Source organism: Peromyscus maniculatus, chromosome 10 (assembly GCF_049852395.1).
Source record: "Peromyscus maniculatus bairdii isolate BWxNUB_F1_BW_parent chromosome 10, HU_Pman_BW_mat_3.1, whole genome shotgun sequence".
Taxonomy (NCBI): Eukaryota; Metazoa; Chordata; class Mammalia; order Rodentia; family Cricetidae; genus Peromyscus; species Peromyscus maniculatus.
Window position 1 is genome coordinate 94,031,437 of NC_134861.1, and position 17,273 is coordinate 94,048,709.

A 17,273-nucleotide genomic window follows, 5' to 3' on the forward strand; every position below is an offset into this window, starting at 1 on the left:
ATCCTGTTTACTTTATAAACATGCTCATAGATTTTGGAAAACACAAATTTAGGAGATGTTTTGTTTGTTTGACTCATCAGACTCATCTGTTCCCCAGTCTGTTAGCAAGAGTATTTATTTTATTAATGGCTGACACCAACTTTATAAACTAAGAGCTGTTTTGAGTATTTGTTTTAATTGTCAATCACTTCATAGATCATTTAATGTTTGAAGTACAATGTGCATGTGCTATTTAAATAATTTTAAGGTCCCACAGGTATTTTTGGCAAGGAGTCCAAATGAGTATATAACAGATTCGTAACTGTTGCTAATTTCCGTATCTTTTTCCTTTAATCCAAGTCAGCAAAGCTAAAAAATTGGCCTAACTCAACCCAAGAGCGAGCAAGAGGTTGGGGAACTCCTGTTTTGATAAGGGCGTTCCGTTACTACAGCAACTCCACTATGGATGTCAACGGCCCAAGGCAGAGGTGCGTAGATTTGGTCTGTTCTCACTTTGTATTTGATGACATTTCTTAGTGAGCATTTCTTTATGACCAGAAGAAAGAAAAGTTTTATCGTAAGTTTCATGACCTGAGACCAAAAGAAGTCTTGTCTTCTGTCTTTGCCTTCACTCTTTAAAAAAAAGGGGGGAAATCCTCTTTGTGTAGTTTTCATGGTGTTTTTAAAGGTCTTGTTGCTTCTATTACATTATGACTTTTCCCCTCCTACTCTTGTTGGGGGAACATGGACTCAGCTGATATTTATTTATCCTTTTCTCTTCAAACAGGTAAATGAGTTAGTTGCTGTAAAAGGTACCAGGTTTCTTGGGCCCAACACTGGAAAATGAGTACAGCTTTGTATCTCTAGACATTTCAAATGTCCTTTCTTTTGTTTGGGTAGGGTTGCATTAGCCTGCTCATTCATAAGAGTGAATGAATACAGTCATTTTCTCCTGGAAGAATGTGCGTATTAACCATCTTCAGGAAGATGTGCACACCCTGGCGGGGACAGCTGGGTCTGGGTTCACAAGCCCTTCCTGACTCACCTATTCCCACACAGAGAAACATGTGGTGAGAGCTTCTTTCCAAAGAGCAGCAGAAGAAACTGGTCTCATAGCTCAGGCCGCATGATAGTTCCATCTACCGAGGACTGACTCCTGCAAGGGCCAGGCCGTTTCCTGACTAAAGGAGGGAGTCAGAAGGAGCCAGAGTGTGGGACAAGAGAAGCCCAAAAAGACAAGATTTGAAGGAGGCAGAACTAAAAACCAAGTTTCCAGGGAAACAGAACTCACGTTGTCTAGGAGATAGAGAGCTAGGGAGTGGCCTAAGACATCTGCCTTTTCTGACCCCTCCCTGCATGATGTGCGTTTGGCTTCTGTCTGATGCCCCTCTCCTTTCAACACGGTCTCTTCTCCTGAGCTTTTCATAGGGGCCTTTGTTTCCTGAACACCAGTGGATTCTGACCCAAACAGGTGCCATTATAAACGTTTAGAAAAACCTCAAATCACTTTTTTTTTTCAAATCACTTCTTTTTTGCTAAGGAAGAGCTACTTTAAGGACAAAATTATTGAACTATTAAATTCGGAAAGAAACGAGGAACTTCATGCCTCCCTCCCATCATGGCCCTTCCCAGTCTCCTCGCACTGGAAGGTGGGTGGTTTGGATCTCCTCGCACTGGAAGGTGGGTGGTTTGGAGGGGGTTAGCACACCATTTCCCAAGGGCTCCACACAGGAAGGTGATGAGGCTAAAGTGTAGCTGGAGAGCTTCTCTTCAGGTCCCGCTGAGCCCCAGCAGTCCGACAGCCCACTTATAAAATAAACACACAGACACTTATATTATTTACAATCTGTATGGCTGTGGCGGGCTTCTTGCTAACTGTTCTTATATCTTAAATTAACCCATTTCTACAAATCTATACCTTGCCATGTGACTCGTGGCTTACCGACATCTTCACATGCTCCTTGTCATCGCCAAGTGTCTCCCTTTACTCAGCCTTCCACTTCCCACAATTCTCCTCTCTCCTTGTTCCGCCTATACTTCCTGCCTGGCCACTGGCCAATCAGTGTTTTATTTATACAGAACGATATCCACAGCACTAAACAGCTAACTGACCCAGCTGATGAATTCCATTTCAGTGGGAACATATCTCCTCTAGCACAGACAGATTCTGGCTTTATTTAAATCCTTCTCAGAATCAAATCCCTTCGAAATAAAGCCAAAAAGGAGAGCCAGACATGAGACCATACTGGAAGCAGGCTCCTAACTGGGAGAGTTGTGCTAAAACAGCCCAGAGTGAGGTAGTGGCTAAGTGTCTACGAGGAGGAGAAGGAGGTGTCAGGGAGTAGTCATCGTGGATTTGAAGGGTGGAACGTCTATCCTGTTTGTTTTTCTTTCTGGAAATATCTGTCTTCCAGTCAGTACCCAGCATCATCAGGTCTCAAAGCAGATCTTGTGAAGAATGTCGCTTCTCCATCAGTTTAGGGGATTTGGGCTGATTTATCAACAGGCATTGGGATTTAAAACTCTCCATAAATCAGCAGGGTGGTGGTGGTGCACGCCTTTAATCCCAGCACTTGGGAGGCAGAGCCAGGCAGATCTCTGTGAGTTCAAGGCTAGCCTGGTCTATAGCCTGAGATCCAGGACAGGCACCAAAACTACACAGAGAAACCCTGTCTCGAAACAAACAAAAACCTTCATAAGTCATAATAAGTGGAAAGCAGGTATACTTGCATGCCCAATCTCAGCACCTTCCTGTTTCTGTCTGATTATTTTTCCTGGCTTTTGGGGCATCTCCCATTTGGGAGGCTTTCAATGCACGAATTAAATCACGTGCCACATGAATGAAGTTCAGGTATGTGTCCTAAATTCATTCCCATTCAGGGACGAAGAGTCCTCATGAAAATGCTCACCAAAATACATATTTTTACATAAAATCAAACCTGCCAGACGAGCCTACCATGATGAGAATTCAGGCATCACTGGGCTGTAGTAGATACACAGAAAGCTGGGCACTCTCCTGAGGTTCACATGAGGGGCTGACTCTCATCCCATAGGGCTACATCTGGGCAAACATCTGGCTATGCTGGAGCCCAGAATCCTAGAGTTGAGCCAAGGACACTCTTCCTTCCCACCAGGAAATGAGACATGGCCCCAGGCTGCCCAGCACTGTGGATGAGCTCCAGTGACTCCCAAGGCAAGAATCTCAGAAGACATTCAGTGTCAGATAGACTCCAGAAAAGTCACAATGTATGCTCAGAGTGCTGGACAAATCCAGAGAACTATTTCAATATTTATATTCCTCAATTAGAAAAAAAAATGGCAAAGGGGATAGATTGTGAATGATGTGAATCGCCAGCACAGGGTCACCCTGACTACACTGCTAGTAATTCCTTGTCTCGGCATTCCCCCTCTACACCTGCACGGCCTTTACTTCCAGCCCATAGCCCATGCCATCCATATCCACGTTCTTGTACCAAAGTCAAAGTAACCGTGTTGCCAGGAGTTCAGTTGGAAGTCAAGATGAGGCAGGACACACACACAAAAAAAAAAAAAAAAAAAAAAAAAAAAAAAAAAAAAAAGAAAAGAAAAGAAAAAAGAAAGAAAGAAAAAGAAAAAGAAAAAAAAAGGTGGAGGGTGAGCTAGAGATAAAAGTCTCCAGACTTTTCATAAAACACCAACTGCACTTTGCCAGTGTCTTTATTCTTTTCTTTTTCTCTCTTGTATTCACTCATGGAAGAATCTGCTTTTTCCAAAGCAGAATAGCAAGATCTTTAGGATAAGTGCACCCTCAATATGACAGGGTATAAAAGCCAGCCCTATGCTTAAAAGTCTACCACTGTGGTTTCTGTTCCAAGAAGAGAGGAAATGTCACTGCCCAGAGGCAAGAAGAGTCAGCCTCTGCATGGTTTTTCCAGGAGAGATCTGCTCCATTACCAGCTGAAGAGCACCCTAGTCAGGGAGGTTTATTCCATGCTCTTTGAAGAGCTGAATGTTCATAGTGTGAGGACAGAGAGAGCTTCCAATGACAGAAGTTACAAATTTCAGAAAGGAAGAAACATCTTGCGGAGATTTCACATCAATCCCAGACTTGTTCAGTTGCATAGTTAATTCTAATAGGATGTGTAGTGTCTGTCTTTGTCAGTCCCCTAGGCCTTTCTAATGTTCACCCCACAAGAACTAAGGACATTTTGTAACATTTTGGATTGCCCCTACTTTCTCCACTCACAAGTTGAAAGCAAAGAGAGAATACACTGAAACTCAGGCATCTCCCAGGATTCCGTTCCTGTACTTCCTTCATCTCGGGATGGGCACAGGCTACATGTGGTGTGCATGACATCAGCCACCTTCTACATAGATATTTTCCTGTGTTCTGGTCCTCATGATCACTAACTGGTCTTCTACTCATTTCCATAGTCCTTATTGTTCAGATTATTCTTCAAGGGAGACCTACACAGCAGATAGGGAGCATCTGATAGCATCGCATTTGGCACTGCAACCAGGAGCCACTTTGAAAACCATTTGTAACCAGGCCATTATTCCACTTATAATCTGCTTTCCTGATTGCTTTTAACTAACTCGGGGAGTAGATGCACTGAGGTAGAAAGGTTTGTGACCCATCTGTTGAGTGTATAATTTCCTTTTCATTGGCTAGCACAGTCCAATAAAAAATATATTATTAGGTGCACTAACTCAATCAGCAAACAAATGACAGGCAGATGGTCTTCAAAAACAATACTGGTCATGAATGCCACAGAGCCATGATGTGGGCCCCAGCTTTTAGGCAGCCTTTGTCTGAGAACACTCCACTGGGTTAAGTGATGCAAAATCAGACAGAAAGACAGAGACGCTGTGTGTAAATTAGGGAGAAGTTAACGGCCTCTGAAGTGCTCCATGAAAGCCTATGATAATTTTATTGGGAACAGGGGGAAGAAAAGGCATCTCACTGAAATGACAGCCACCCTGGGATGATGCTGATGGCCAGCAGAGTCTGCAAGAAACATTGTGTTCTAAGTCTTCATTTTAGCTGGATATATCCAGGGTTTTATTTTTCTCTAAAAGAGTCTTTATTAGAATTTTCTCAAGTTTAATTCAGCTGAGTTATGCAAAGAGGTAAGAAGTAGCTTTTGTACGTGAGAGAATTTCACAGGGGAAGGGAAGGGAGGAAGGAATTGCACAGACTTCTGAGGAAGCAGCAGTGAGGACAGAAACCGGCACGGGGAATTTTGAAGTCGTGAGGGTGTGTGTGACCTATGTGACAACCCTTAGTGTTTGCTAATGCTGACAGAGGGTGAGCACCGTGTTATGGCGGGTGAACTCTACACAGGGCTGGATTCCACTCCTTTCTGGGTGGTGGCAGGCATGGCTTGGCAACGCATTAAGAGCTGCTGTGGGATCTAGGATAGATTTAAAGAAGTCTTTGACCTAAAAACAGCTTAAATTTGGTCAACTCAATTATGAGGTTGTGTATGCGTGGGGAAGAAAAGAGAAGTGAGAGGAAAGGGAAGGAGAGAAGGAAAGGAGGGAGGGACCACGGATAACTCTGACTTTTAGAAGAAAGAGAAACAATCATGTCTTAAGGATCTCTCTCTCTCTCTCTCTCTCTCTCTCTCTCTCTCTCTCTCTCTCTCTCTCTCTCTCTCTCTCTGTGTGTCTTGTGTATGTGTGTGTGTGTCTGTGTCTGTGCCGGTGTGTGGGGTGTGTGTGTGTGTGTGTGTGTGTGTGTGTGTGTGTGTAAGGGGTGGAAGTTACTGGGTTTGTTCCCAGGGCCTTGTGCACACTAAGCAAATACTCTATCACTGACCCACATCTCCAGTCTTCCTGATAACTCTTCCTTGTGTTTCTCTAACTACTTTATAATGTATTATAGGCTATTTTCTACTTAACCTATTGTAAAGCTCTTTATGAATATCATCTTAAGTGGATGCATAGCATTTTATATTTGTGTAGAATAGAGTCTTAACATCCTGAAGAGATCTGCGTTCACCTGCGTGTCTTCCTACTTGGTAGTTTTGTAAACTTAGAATATTACCTCCTGAGCCTCAGCATGAAAGCTGACTCAATTCCTGCTTAGCCCAGCATTTCTCTGTACATAGTAAGTGCTTCATAAAAGTTATCAGTGGTAAGAACGTGAGGATTAGAATCCTTGATCACATGTCAGGTAATTGCCATAGTAAAGATTCCCAGAAAGGAGAAAATATTAAAGCACAGTGAATATATACTGTGAAATACTCTATGTATTTGATAATAATTAACACTAAGTCTTTCCTACATTGACTCATGCTTAAGGAAAACTTTATTTATTTGATAATATAACATCACATCTTTTCACAAATTTGGAGGCTTTAAAGAAAAGGTATTTTATCTGTGTGTATATATGTGCATGTCTGTGTGAGTGTATATACACATGTGTGCAAGTGCACATGGGTGGGAAGGGGGTTCATACAGGAAGCCAAGAAGGGATGCTGGGAACCTGGGAGCTGGAGTCACAGGAGTTTGCAGGAACCAGTCTTTCATGTGATGCTGGATCTGAGCTCCAGTACTTATGATTGTACAGCGAGCACCCTTAACCATTGGGGCATCTCTCCAGCCTCAGATTTGGAGTTCTTTAACTTTGTTGAGTGTATCTTCAGCATTTCCCCTGGTGAAATTTCCACATGTCTTCTTTTGGGTCTTTATAATTCCTTGGTCCAAATAGCTCAACTGTAGTATGTCCCTGGTGCTGCCCCATACTTCACACCGTGAGTCAGCTGAACAATTTTTCTCTTTCTCCTTCACTCATTGAACTAAGCCCTCTAAGGCAATGCCTTCTGGGCTTGAGTCATCTAGAAGACCTTGTTGAAATGGGAATTCTGCAGTCTTAATAAACCCCTGGGGTGTCATTGATGCTGTGAGTTCTTCTACCCTCTGTAGGGGTTACTGGGAGTATCTAACAACTGATCCAACAATGACAGCCTGAGGAAAGAATCTCTCTTCATAATTTTCATTTTAAAGGGGGAAACTTGTGAATGGTGATGGATGGCTTCAAGGGGAAAAAACTAGGCAGAAGAGGCTTCCTCTGGTGCAAATGCCCATGGTCTGTAATTTTCCATGGACTGTCTTGACTTAGTTATCAGGGGCTTAGTGCCAGTTGCCCATTGGTTTGGGATATACATGTTCACTGATACTCCTCCTCTGTTGCTTCCATTGCCACGGATCTCTGTTGGCGTTGGCCTTATTGCCTATTAGGATAATTAATCATGCATAAAATAACAAACTATACACATGGCTTTTGTCATTCTGGAAACTGGCTCCAAATATCTACACTTTATAATAATGACTTTTCCTGTCAACACAGCCTGTAAACATGGCTACCATTGAGTTTCTCCAAGGTGTTAGAGACTTTCAACCAGGGACTCCAACTGGACCTCAGTCATGGTGGTAAGGACTATGGCTGCCAGGACACCATGGAGGGCAGTGGGCCTGTGTTCAATACTCACTCCTCTCTATGTCCTCTGGTTTCTCTCATACCACCCTATAAAGGCAGCCTCAACATTCTTAACCTTGTCACCATGTCTAATGGGCAAGGAACTGGCAAGCACACCCATGGGTGTGCATTTTCCTCTTTCCAGCCCTACCACTTCCTCCTGCACTCTATTCTAACCAAGTACCAAGTACCACAGCCATCCTTCAGATTTCTGTCTGTGACTGAAGGATTAAAGGAATCCAGGGGTTAAAACTTTACTATTCAATATCCCTAAGGCAGAGATCAGGACCCCACTATTCTATGACCAGGGTCTTGGCTTCATCACAGAATAGCCAAGGCTATGCAATCAGTGTTCTCTATAGGTTAGGTGGCCTTCTACTCATATCCTAGATATAATATTCAATAGCCAAAGGAGATAAGGTCTCTTTAAACATTTGCCACCGAAGTCCTCTGATTGTTTTGTTGTTGTTGTGTTTGTTTTGTTTTCTAATGGCTTGTGTTTTCTCTTCTCAAGGCCTGTAAAGAAGTTCACAAGTTCAAGCTTAGCTCCCAGTGTTCTTAGCACGGCCTCTGTCCTGCCATTTTGCTTACCACTGCCCCTCTATACCCCAGTCCACTGAAATACCACGGCCTTCCGTGAACCCGCACCACACCCGCAGTGCACTCAAGCACTAGAGAAGCTGGGACGTTGTGACATACTAGAGACTGTGCTGTCACCATTAACTTACAGTCAGCACGGGAGGTGTCACCACCAAGTGACTGACAAGGGATTTGGTTCTGAATCCCATCCTAGGAGCCAGATGGCTGGGCATTTCTCTAGACCCAGCTGCCTTGGTCCTGGTGCTTCTTCTGACATCAGAGCCTAAGGCAAGCGTCAGAATGTGGACACTTTCTGGGGAGCAGGCATGTTAATGTGAATGAACAGGGAATTACGGAACGTCCACAGAAAGACTGTATATTAGCCACAACCATAGGTTCTCAGTTCCATGGGGCTAAATGGAAATGTTTAGAAAATGTTCTCAAGCATGTCAGGCCAGGAAATGAAAGAGGAAAGTGTGTGCCATCGGTTCCCATTCCCTGATGGTCAAGGATGACCTTGTGTGTATTAACGCCACCACACTTCCAGGCTGGGGTTTGACAAATCCTGAGTGGTCCCTTTCCAGGACGAATCCCTGAAGCCTCAGGGTAACTGCACTGGGTGAGTGGCATCATGTGCTGTGCATGTAATTTCTTGATCGTCCTTGAGGTGGAAAAGCTGATGGCAGCACTAGATTTTATTGTGAATTGCATGCTGAGGGGACCCCAATCTATCTGTAAATCTGTGATCCAGTTATCCTTCAGCTAATGTTCATCCCATGCATGACAGGAACATGCTTTTGTCTTTTGAAAGGCTCAGCTCCTGCATGGAGATGGGAACACTGCTGGCATTGGTTTGTGAGCTGTTTCTAGTGTGTTGGAAGCACTAAAGTGTCTAGAGATATTTAGCTGAAAGCATCTTGGTCCTTGGTCCAGCAGATGCTCTTCTCACTCTTCCTTCCACTGAAGTCTCCATGTTGGGTCAGGTCCTTCCTTCTCTTGCTTTTTATTCTTCTCTTTTCTTGAGCTCCTGATTCTCACAGAACCAGTCCTGGTACTCTAGGCCATGTGTCCTTTGAGCATTCCAGGCTGAAATGAGGCAGTCAGGAAAAAAGAAAACTTAAGTCACCATTACTCATGCCTAAACATCTATTATTAAAGTGTGCACATGGGAATACTCATCTTTAATCCCAGAACTTTCAGGGAGTAAATGTGGGGACCATAATACTATTCGTTAGGAGAAAAAGAAAAGAAAATAGGGCTTGGAGACAAATCTGTGAAGTGTGGATGTGAGGAGCCAGCACATGAGCCGACGCCTCTGAGCGTTAACACATGGTCCCTCCATCAGAGGTCTGTATATGCAGCCGAGCTGTTCGCCTGACAGCAGATTTGGAGTTGTTAACACACACTTCATTAAAATACCAGCAAAAGTCCAAGTTTGAAATCCCACCGTTTGTGTTAGTTGATAAAACTCAATTGCTTCTAATTACTGTTAGTACGTCTTTAGAATAATATTTTGTTGTAATAAAGGATTCAATATGACAAGCAAGAGTTGGCCTGTTGAACTGGAAACACCAGGATGGAGAGAATGGATGCTGTTCTGCCTGACTTGTTCTTCTAAAAAAAAAAACTTTTTTAAAGCATCCGACAAAGAAAAAAAACATGACCAGGCTCTAAGTGGACTTGAAAGGGAAGAGACAATTCAAACACTGATGTCATTTGCATCTCTGATTAGACGCTGGTTTTAGAAACACTGACTTGAAATGAAACGGGCCAAGACAGGCAATTTTCTAGTCCTTTATGAAGCATGTGCCCGAATTACCCAGCATGCTCTTCGTTCAGCGCTGTTATTTCCTCGCTTTGCTCCACTCCTAGAGATTGCTAAGATTGGTCCATTTGATGAGAGGAAGCATCTTCAACTTTTAAAAGTTGTTTGTTTTGGCATTGGAAGAGAAAGGGCAGTGTCTCTCACTGACCTCTTCTTCACCCGAGTTCTAATCCAGGACCACTGGTCGTAATGCTTTCCAGCAGGCTGAACTGACTCCCATCGCCCTGCCTGATACTTATTCTACCCCAAACCCCTACATCTCTTGACTAACGCTACCCAACCCTTATGTCTCAGCTTAACTCTGGCTCTGAGAGAAGACTCTTTGACCTTTGTGTTTAGGTTAATCCTTCATCATATACACACCGTCACCACAGTCTGCACGCCTCTTTCAAAGCTCTTTGATCAGAACTGTGATTATTTGCATAACTGTATGTTTAATATTCTTTCCCTAGTAAGCTCCAGAGTAAAGGCATTTCCTTATCCTATCTTTTCTGCAGCTATGTCCTAGTTACATGGGACATAGAAAGGCACTGCCAGGTAAATGATAGCAAAGATCACAACGCTAAAGCTGTATTTATCAAGGATGGTGATGAAGAAGAAATTGGAGACATTGGCTACCAGAAAGAAGGAGGAACCATCTCACCCTCTTGGTCCTCAAGGGACACTATAAAATACTCTTGGAGAAATCCAGGTTCATAAATTGATCAAGCATTGGCTGACTAGGGAAAACAATCCTGATCTCAGCATTCTGTCATGCAGTAACAGATGTACCCAAATGTCCCATGTCAAAAGTATCTACTTCTGCCCTGGGGGTTCTCTTGACCCATTCATAAACATAAGCTCCATTCCAGCCTTGAACCCTCATAGCATATTTCTAGGAATATCATACTATATTAAAATTCCTGGCATATGTCTCCAACCTTCAAGCAACAATAGGGATAGTCAGTGATTACTCACAATAAAGCTGAGTATGTTGGCGGGTGTTTTCCTTTGGCTGGCCAGTATCCATCATACGTTCTCATACGTAACCCTCTGATATCTTTGGTGGACATAGCAGTTCCCCTGTGGTCCTCTCTTGTATAGATTATTCAGACTCCCACTCCCTGGAATTTAAGCTCCAAAGAAAGTAACAGTAAGATGAAAGACTGAATTTATTCATTCATAGAGAAACTGGGAAGAGATCTTACATCTCTCCCCACACCTTGAACAGAATGACCTTCAGCCACACCTGCACCTGGGCCTCCTGAGCCCATCAGCTGGCAACTGCTCTTAGGGAATTCCTCTCAGTGTGACGGCAAGGGTGGAAGATAGCCAGCCAGTGTCCAATGTGGTGGTATTCTAATTGTACTGAAATGTGATTTTGATTGTATGTTAATAAATAAAGTTGCCCAGGGGTCAGAGCTATTAGAGCCATAGACAGAGTGTGGCAGTGGTGGTGCACGCCTTTAATCCCATAGATCTCTGTGTGTTCAGGGATACAGCCAGCATTGGAGACATACGCCTTTAAGACCTAGAGGGCTGTGCATACAGACAGTGATGAGGCAGTCATGTGTTTGGGTTTACAACCAATGAGAAGGCAGAATGAATATAAAATGACTTGCACACAGGAAATAGCTCTCTTTTGGGAAGCTGGGACACAGCAGGAGGAAGGGTGAGATTTTAGCTCTGAGTTCTGACCTCTTGGCTTTCTCTTTTACATTGTTTCTGTGTTTCTTATTTAATAAGACGGTTGGTTACATCAACAGTCCAAGATGGTCAGATTTGGAGCCACGGTGCTTAAGTTTATTCTGAAATCTCATGAGATCAGGGTAATTCTCAAGAATTTACAAGTAAGGAAGAAATTATTCAAGAAGTCATTCAAATGTACTTTCAAAATGTCTAACTATTTCTGTCTGGCACAAACACTTACCCTCTATTATCCCAAGCCTATTATAGACCTGAGCCCAGCATCATTAGGAGCGGAAGCAAAGTATATTTTATATATACTGAGAAGTGAATATTTTAAATTTTCCTGAACAGTAATCCAAACTATCACATTAACTGGCCAAACATCTGAAAGACACATCTTGCTTATGTATGTGCAATTGTTATGTTGACCAGGTAACATCCATGATGGCTTATTTGATCATGCACAAATATAAGGATATCAGAAGTGAGTTTAAAACTGGAAAATAGCTAATAAGCCATCCAAAAATCTAAGGCCACAGCTGAAGCCAGATTGGAGACTAGAGATGAAGTCTAAGCCAGCTGGCATGTTCTTCAGTCCTGGCAAGAATGTACACAGCTGGGCTCTGACCCTTATCCAGCCAACCCATATTCCATGCTTTTAGGCAGCATGCTCTGTGCTGCACGGTACATATCCTATCTTCATTTTGGAAAAGAAGAATTGAAGCATAGAGCACTGTAGCATCCAGCATTTCCTCTGCCACAGGCTTTGAGACACAGCATTTATATGTCTCATTCTCAAATCTCATGAAGTCAGAATAGTTATCAAGAACTTGCAGACAAGGGGAAAATTGCTTAGGAAGTCATAAAAAATGTACTTTAAAGTACCTAAAGAGAGGTAAGTAGAAAACTTAAAATTTGAAGCCAGCTCTGTATGACCACACAACACATGCTTTCCTGTCAACCTACACAACCATCCCAAACAGATCCACACTTTTCCAGCTAGGTAGCTTATTGCACAAGCAACCATATTTTTAAGGCACTATATATATTTTTCTTCTTCTTTTTTCTTTTCTTTTCAAGACAGGGTTTCTCTGTGTAGTTTTGGTGCCTGTCCTGGATCTCACTCTGTAGACCAGGCTGGCCTCGAACTCACAGAGATTTGCCTGGCTCTGCCTCCCAGGTGCTGGGATTAAAGGCATGCACCACCACTGCCCAGCTAAGACTATATTTTATTTTAGTAGACTATTTAACAACTGTTCAAAATATTTATATTTAAGATTTTCCAACTCTTCCTAGGTAACATTGATATATGATAGAGTCCCTTATTATTCATTCAGCCACCATCTCGACCTCTTTATTAAGGAGAAAGGATAAGCCACATGAGGTGTGTTAAATATATTTCCTGTCACTAGAAAGAGAATTGTGTTACCAAGGTGAAAGTAGTGTAAACATCTACCCAGGTACTTCATTTACATATCCCATTGCCTTATATGTAGGGTAAAGTTGCTTCTTGCCGCTGATACAATAACAGCAGTTAAAAACATAAAATTTGTGCTTAGACACAATGGAAGAATGTAATTAGGACTCTTTGATTTAATATATTAATGATTCTTCAATTTTACAATACTTAGAATCTAACTCAGGACCTCAAGCATGCTGGGTAAGTGCTCTGTCACTAAGCCTTGTCTGCAGCCTCACATTAGTGATTTTTTTATATTATTATTATTATTTTCTCATAGGTTATGATGTACTCTTCAGAGGAAAACTACTTTTGACAAGCTTTTAGCAGGACCAGTATTATGAATATATTTCAAAATATATAGTTTACTCCCTTATAATAGTCTATACTGATTTTCCTGTACAAAGAGTCTTGGCCATGGCTGACAACCCTTTATATTATGATGGAATTTTAATTTTACTATATGATGATTAATTGAAAGTGGAATGATTGCAGCAAAATAAGACTGAAAAATCATTTTCTGTCCTAACTTTAGGTGATTTAATAGGAAATTCATCCACTGTGAGAAATAGGATTCTTACAAAGAAATCTAAGAGATTACATGGACAATATAAAGGCAAGAAAGAGTTTAAGGGTGAAGTCTCAAAGCTTTAAGTGAGAACATACTCATATGACTACATATATGACTACATATATGGTTACATAAAGAGTGAACATGTTGTATGACAAAAAAAGTTTTTTTAAAAATTCTGTGAATAAAATCCAGCACCAAATGATGGGGGTCAGGGGGAGACCAGAGGCAGATATCTAAACAGAGAACAAACAGGGGTGTAATGTCTTTAATAAATAAAGGGCTCTTGCAAGTTGATAAGAAGAAAATAAGCAAAGGCAGAAAAGCAGTTTTTGGATGAGCTCATTCAGATGGCCAGCTAACCAAAAACCAGACAGAAAGGCAGGTCACATGAGAGTGGGGCAGGGGGGAGGGGGGGAGGGGGGGTGTTAGACTCACCACCGAGGCACAGGAAAATACCATGTAGACAGATGGCTAGGAACCTGCAGTTACTATGACTCTGGGGAAAACAATCTTTCAACAGAGGGGCATATATTTTCTGTAGAATAATATCAGACTTTTTTTTTTATGAAAATGATTTAAAGCTGGGCAGCACGCCTTTAATCCCAGCTAGGAGATTAGAGCCAGGTGGATTTCTGTGAGTTTGAGGCCAGCCTGGTCTACAAAGCGGGATCCAGGACAGGCACCAAAAAACTACACAGAGAAACCCTGTCTCAGGAAAAAAAGAAGAAAGAAAGAAAGAAAGAAAGAAAGAAAGAAAGAAAGAAAGAAAGAAAGAAAGAAAGAAAGAAAGAAAGAAAGAGAGAGAGAGGAAGGAAGGAAGAGAGGGAGAGAGGGAGAGAGGGAGGAAGGAAGGAAGGAAGGAAGGAAGGAAGGAAGGAAGGAAGGAAGGAAATTATCTAAAATACACTTGAACATAATTTTTATTGGCACAAAAGTATAGAAATGTTTGAATAATATAATTGCACTTTTTCTCATTAAATGAATAAAGGACAAAATGTCCCCAAAACAGTGTGTGTGTGTGTGTGTGTGTGTGTGTGTGTGTGTGTGTGTGTGTGTGGTATGTAAGCATGTTATTTGAAGAGGCAACAATAAAGAACAACACAGAAGGAGATATCCTGGGTTGTTAAAATAGTTACTTCATGACAAGAGAGAATTAGCTAATTTAAGGTGTAAGGAAGAAACAAGAACCAAAAAAAGGAGAAATATACTAAAAATTAATAACAAGGTCATATTCATTTTTCACACACTTTGTAATTTTTTTCACTTAAATGTAGGCATGAGATGTGTAAGAAAAGCTTTAAAGTTAATAACTTTAATAAAAATGAGCCTCCTTATTAGAGTGGGCTAAATAGAAGTATTAAAACCTCCATGTCCTTGAGCTCTTAACAGAGTTCAGCATCCCTTGATGAGGAGCACTCTGAAGGAAGTAGGAACAGAAAGGACCCATCTCCACACAACAAAGGCCGTCCACAAAAACCAACGATCAACACTGCATTAAACAGGGACCAACTGAAAGCATTTCCTCCAACATCAGGAATGCCACAGGGTGTCCGCTCCACTCTCCACTCTGGCTGGAAATAGCGTTTGCACTCATGGCCAGGTCAGGAAAGCACAGCAAAGCAGTAACTATAAATGACACAGACACAGGCAAGAAGGGAAGAGACCAAGTTATCTCTGTTTTCAGACTGTTTGATCCTACACCCTAAAGAGTGCGCCAGAAGCCCTTTGATGCAATCAGCACTAAAAATACCCAGGGACTTTTTGCATGCTAACAGGGTAAGAGAGAAAGAAGGAGAAGAACCCCAGACATGATAACTTTAAAAAGTAAAATAAAATTTGCACAAATGAGCTTAACTAATGAGGTGAAAGTCCTACATGATGAAAATGTTAAAACAATGAAGAAATTGGAGAATGCACTAGGAGATTAAAAAGAAGACTCGTGGTCATGGGTGGCAGAATTAATGCTGAGAAAATGACTATTTTACTCAAAACGATCTGTAGCTTCAATGAAATCCCAACCAGAATTCCAATGAGACTCTGAAACACTACTAGAAAAACACACACACACTAAGATCAGGTGAAAATAATAAATAAATAAATAAATAAATAAATGAACGAACGAACGAACGAACGAACGAACGAACGAACGAATGAATGAATGAATGAATGAATGAATGAATGCCTGGATAGTCAAAGCAATCCTGGGCAAGACAAGCAACAGCTGGAGTTACTGCAACATGTGGCTTCCAATGGCATGCAGAAGCAACCAACAAAATGTGCTGATATTGTCGCTGAGGGGATGGAACAGAGAACATGGACTACACAGCTACAGCAATTTAATTTGGGAGAAAGGTGCCAAAAACATAGGCTGGAGGAAAGACAGGCTCTTCAACAAATCGATGTGGGAAAACTGAGAAAGCATGTAGAAGAAGGAATCTAGGTCCCTATTTCTGACCCTGTTCAAAAATTTCTTTGAACTGCATCAAAGACCTTAATGTAAGCCGGAAGCCAAAAATAACGAAAGGAAACACTCTGAGATACAGGCAAAGGCAATGACATTCTGAACGGGAGTCCAAGAGCTCAGAACATTATAGCAAGATTGCTCCATAGGGTTGCCTCAAATTGAAGCAATTCTGCTCAGCAAGGGAAGCAACTGGAGGAGTGAAGGAACAGCCTGCAGCATTGGAGAGTATCTCTGCCAACTATTCATGTGACAAGGGATTACTATCAGGAACATACAAAGAACTCAAAAAATTGAACACCAAAGTAACAAGCCATCCAGCCCATAACTGGGCAAATGAATTAACAAGGTGGTCATTTAAAGTACAAATGAAAAGAGCCCAGCATCCTTTGCCATCAGGGAAATACCTGTTAAAATTATATGCTGTTCCATCTCACCCCATTCAGAATGGCCGTCACTAAGAGAAAACAAACCCTGAGGATGTGACAAAGGGGAAACTTTATACCTTGCTAGACAACATAAATAGGTGTTACCAACATGGAAATGATTATGGAAGTTCCTGGAAAATGACATAGGACCACCATGTGATTCAGCCCCTCCTGGTATATATTAGAAGGAATCGAAGTCTGCACACAATATAGTTATACACCTGTGTTCCTTGCTCTGCCCTTCACAACAACCCAAGCGCTCACTTAGGCAGCAATATACTAAAATTGGAACGATACAGAGAAGACTAGCGCTGCCCCTGTACAAGGATGGCTTGCAAATTCGTGAAGCATTCCATATATTTGAATTCATTCAAAGTTAAAGATGATCAGGTTTGATGGAACAAGACCCTCTGAAAAGCCTCCAATGACAGTGATGGCCCAGATGATCCAACATCCACAACAGGTTCAAGACTATTGGTTGAGATGGACCAACCACACAAAATACCTCAATCAGGACTTGGCCATAATTCTGAATTTTCTTAGAATCCCCGTAAGATTACCAGTGCCCCAATCAGCAGGAGATAATATTAAAAAAAAACTATGCCTAAATTTTCAAAATATTGTTCATGAATGTTTGTTTTTATTTAAAGGGGGTTGGTTAGAAATAGTTAATGTTCATAATCAATCTCTTTCTAAAGAAAAAAAGGGGATATGATATAGAAATTATTTTTTAAGAGGTAGATTATTGGGTCTACTTTAATTCAAAAAACAACTTTTGGTCTCAAAATACTTTACATTGGCATGGATTTTGGTTTATTAACACAGGTTTAGGGTCAGT

At 41.7% G+C, this 17,273-nt stretch overlaps 1 non-coding gene across 1 annotated transcript; it reads left to right on the forward strand.

Moving 5' to 3' along the window:
• The first annotated feature begins 16,692 nt into the window (after positions 1-16,692).
• On the forward strand, positions 16,693-16,797 carry LOC121821087 (U6 spliceosomal RNA). The gene has a single exon (XR_006061775.1). It is a non-coding gene; the product is annotated as a U6 spliceosomal RNA (small nuclear RNA).
• The last annotated feature ends 476 nt before the right edge of the window (positions 16,798-17,273 follow it).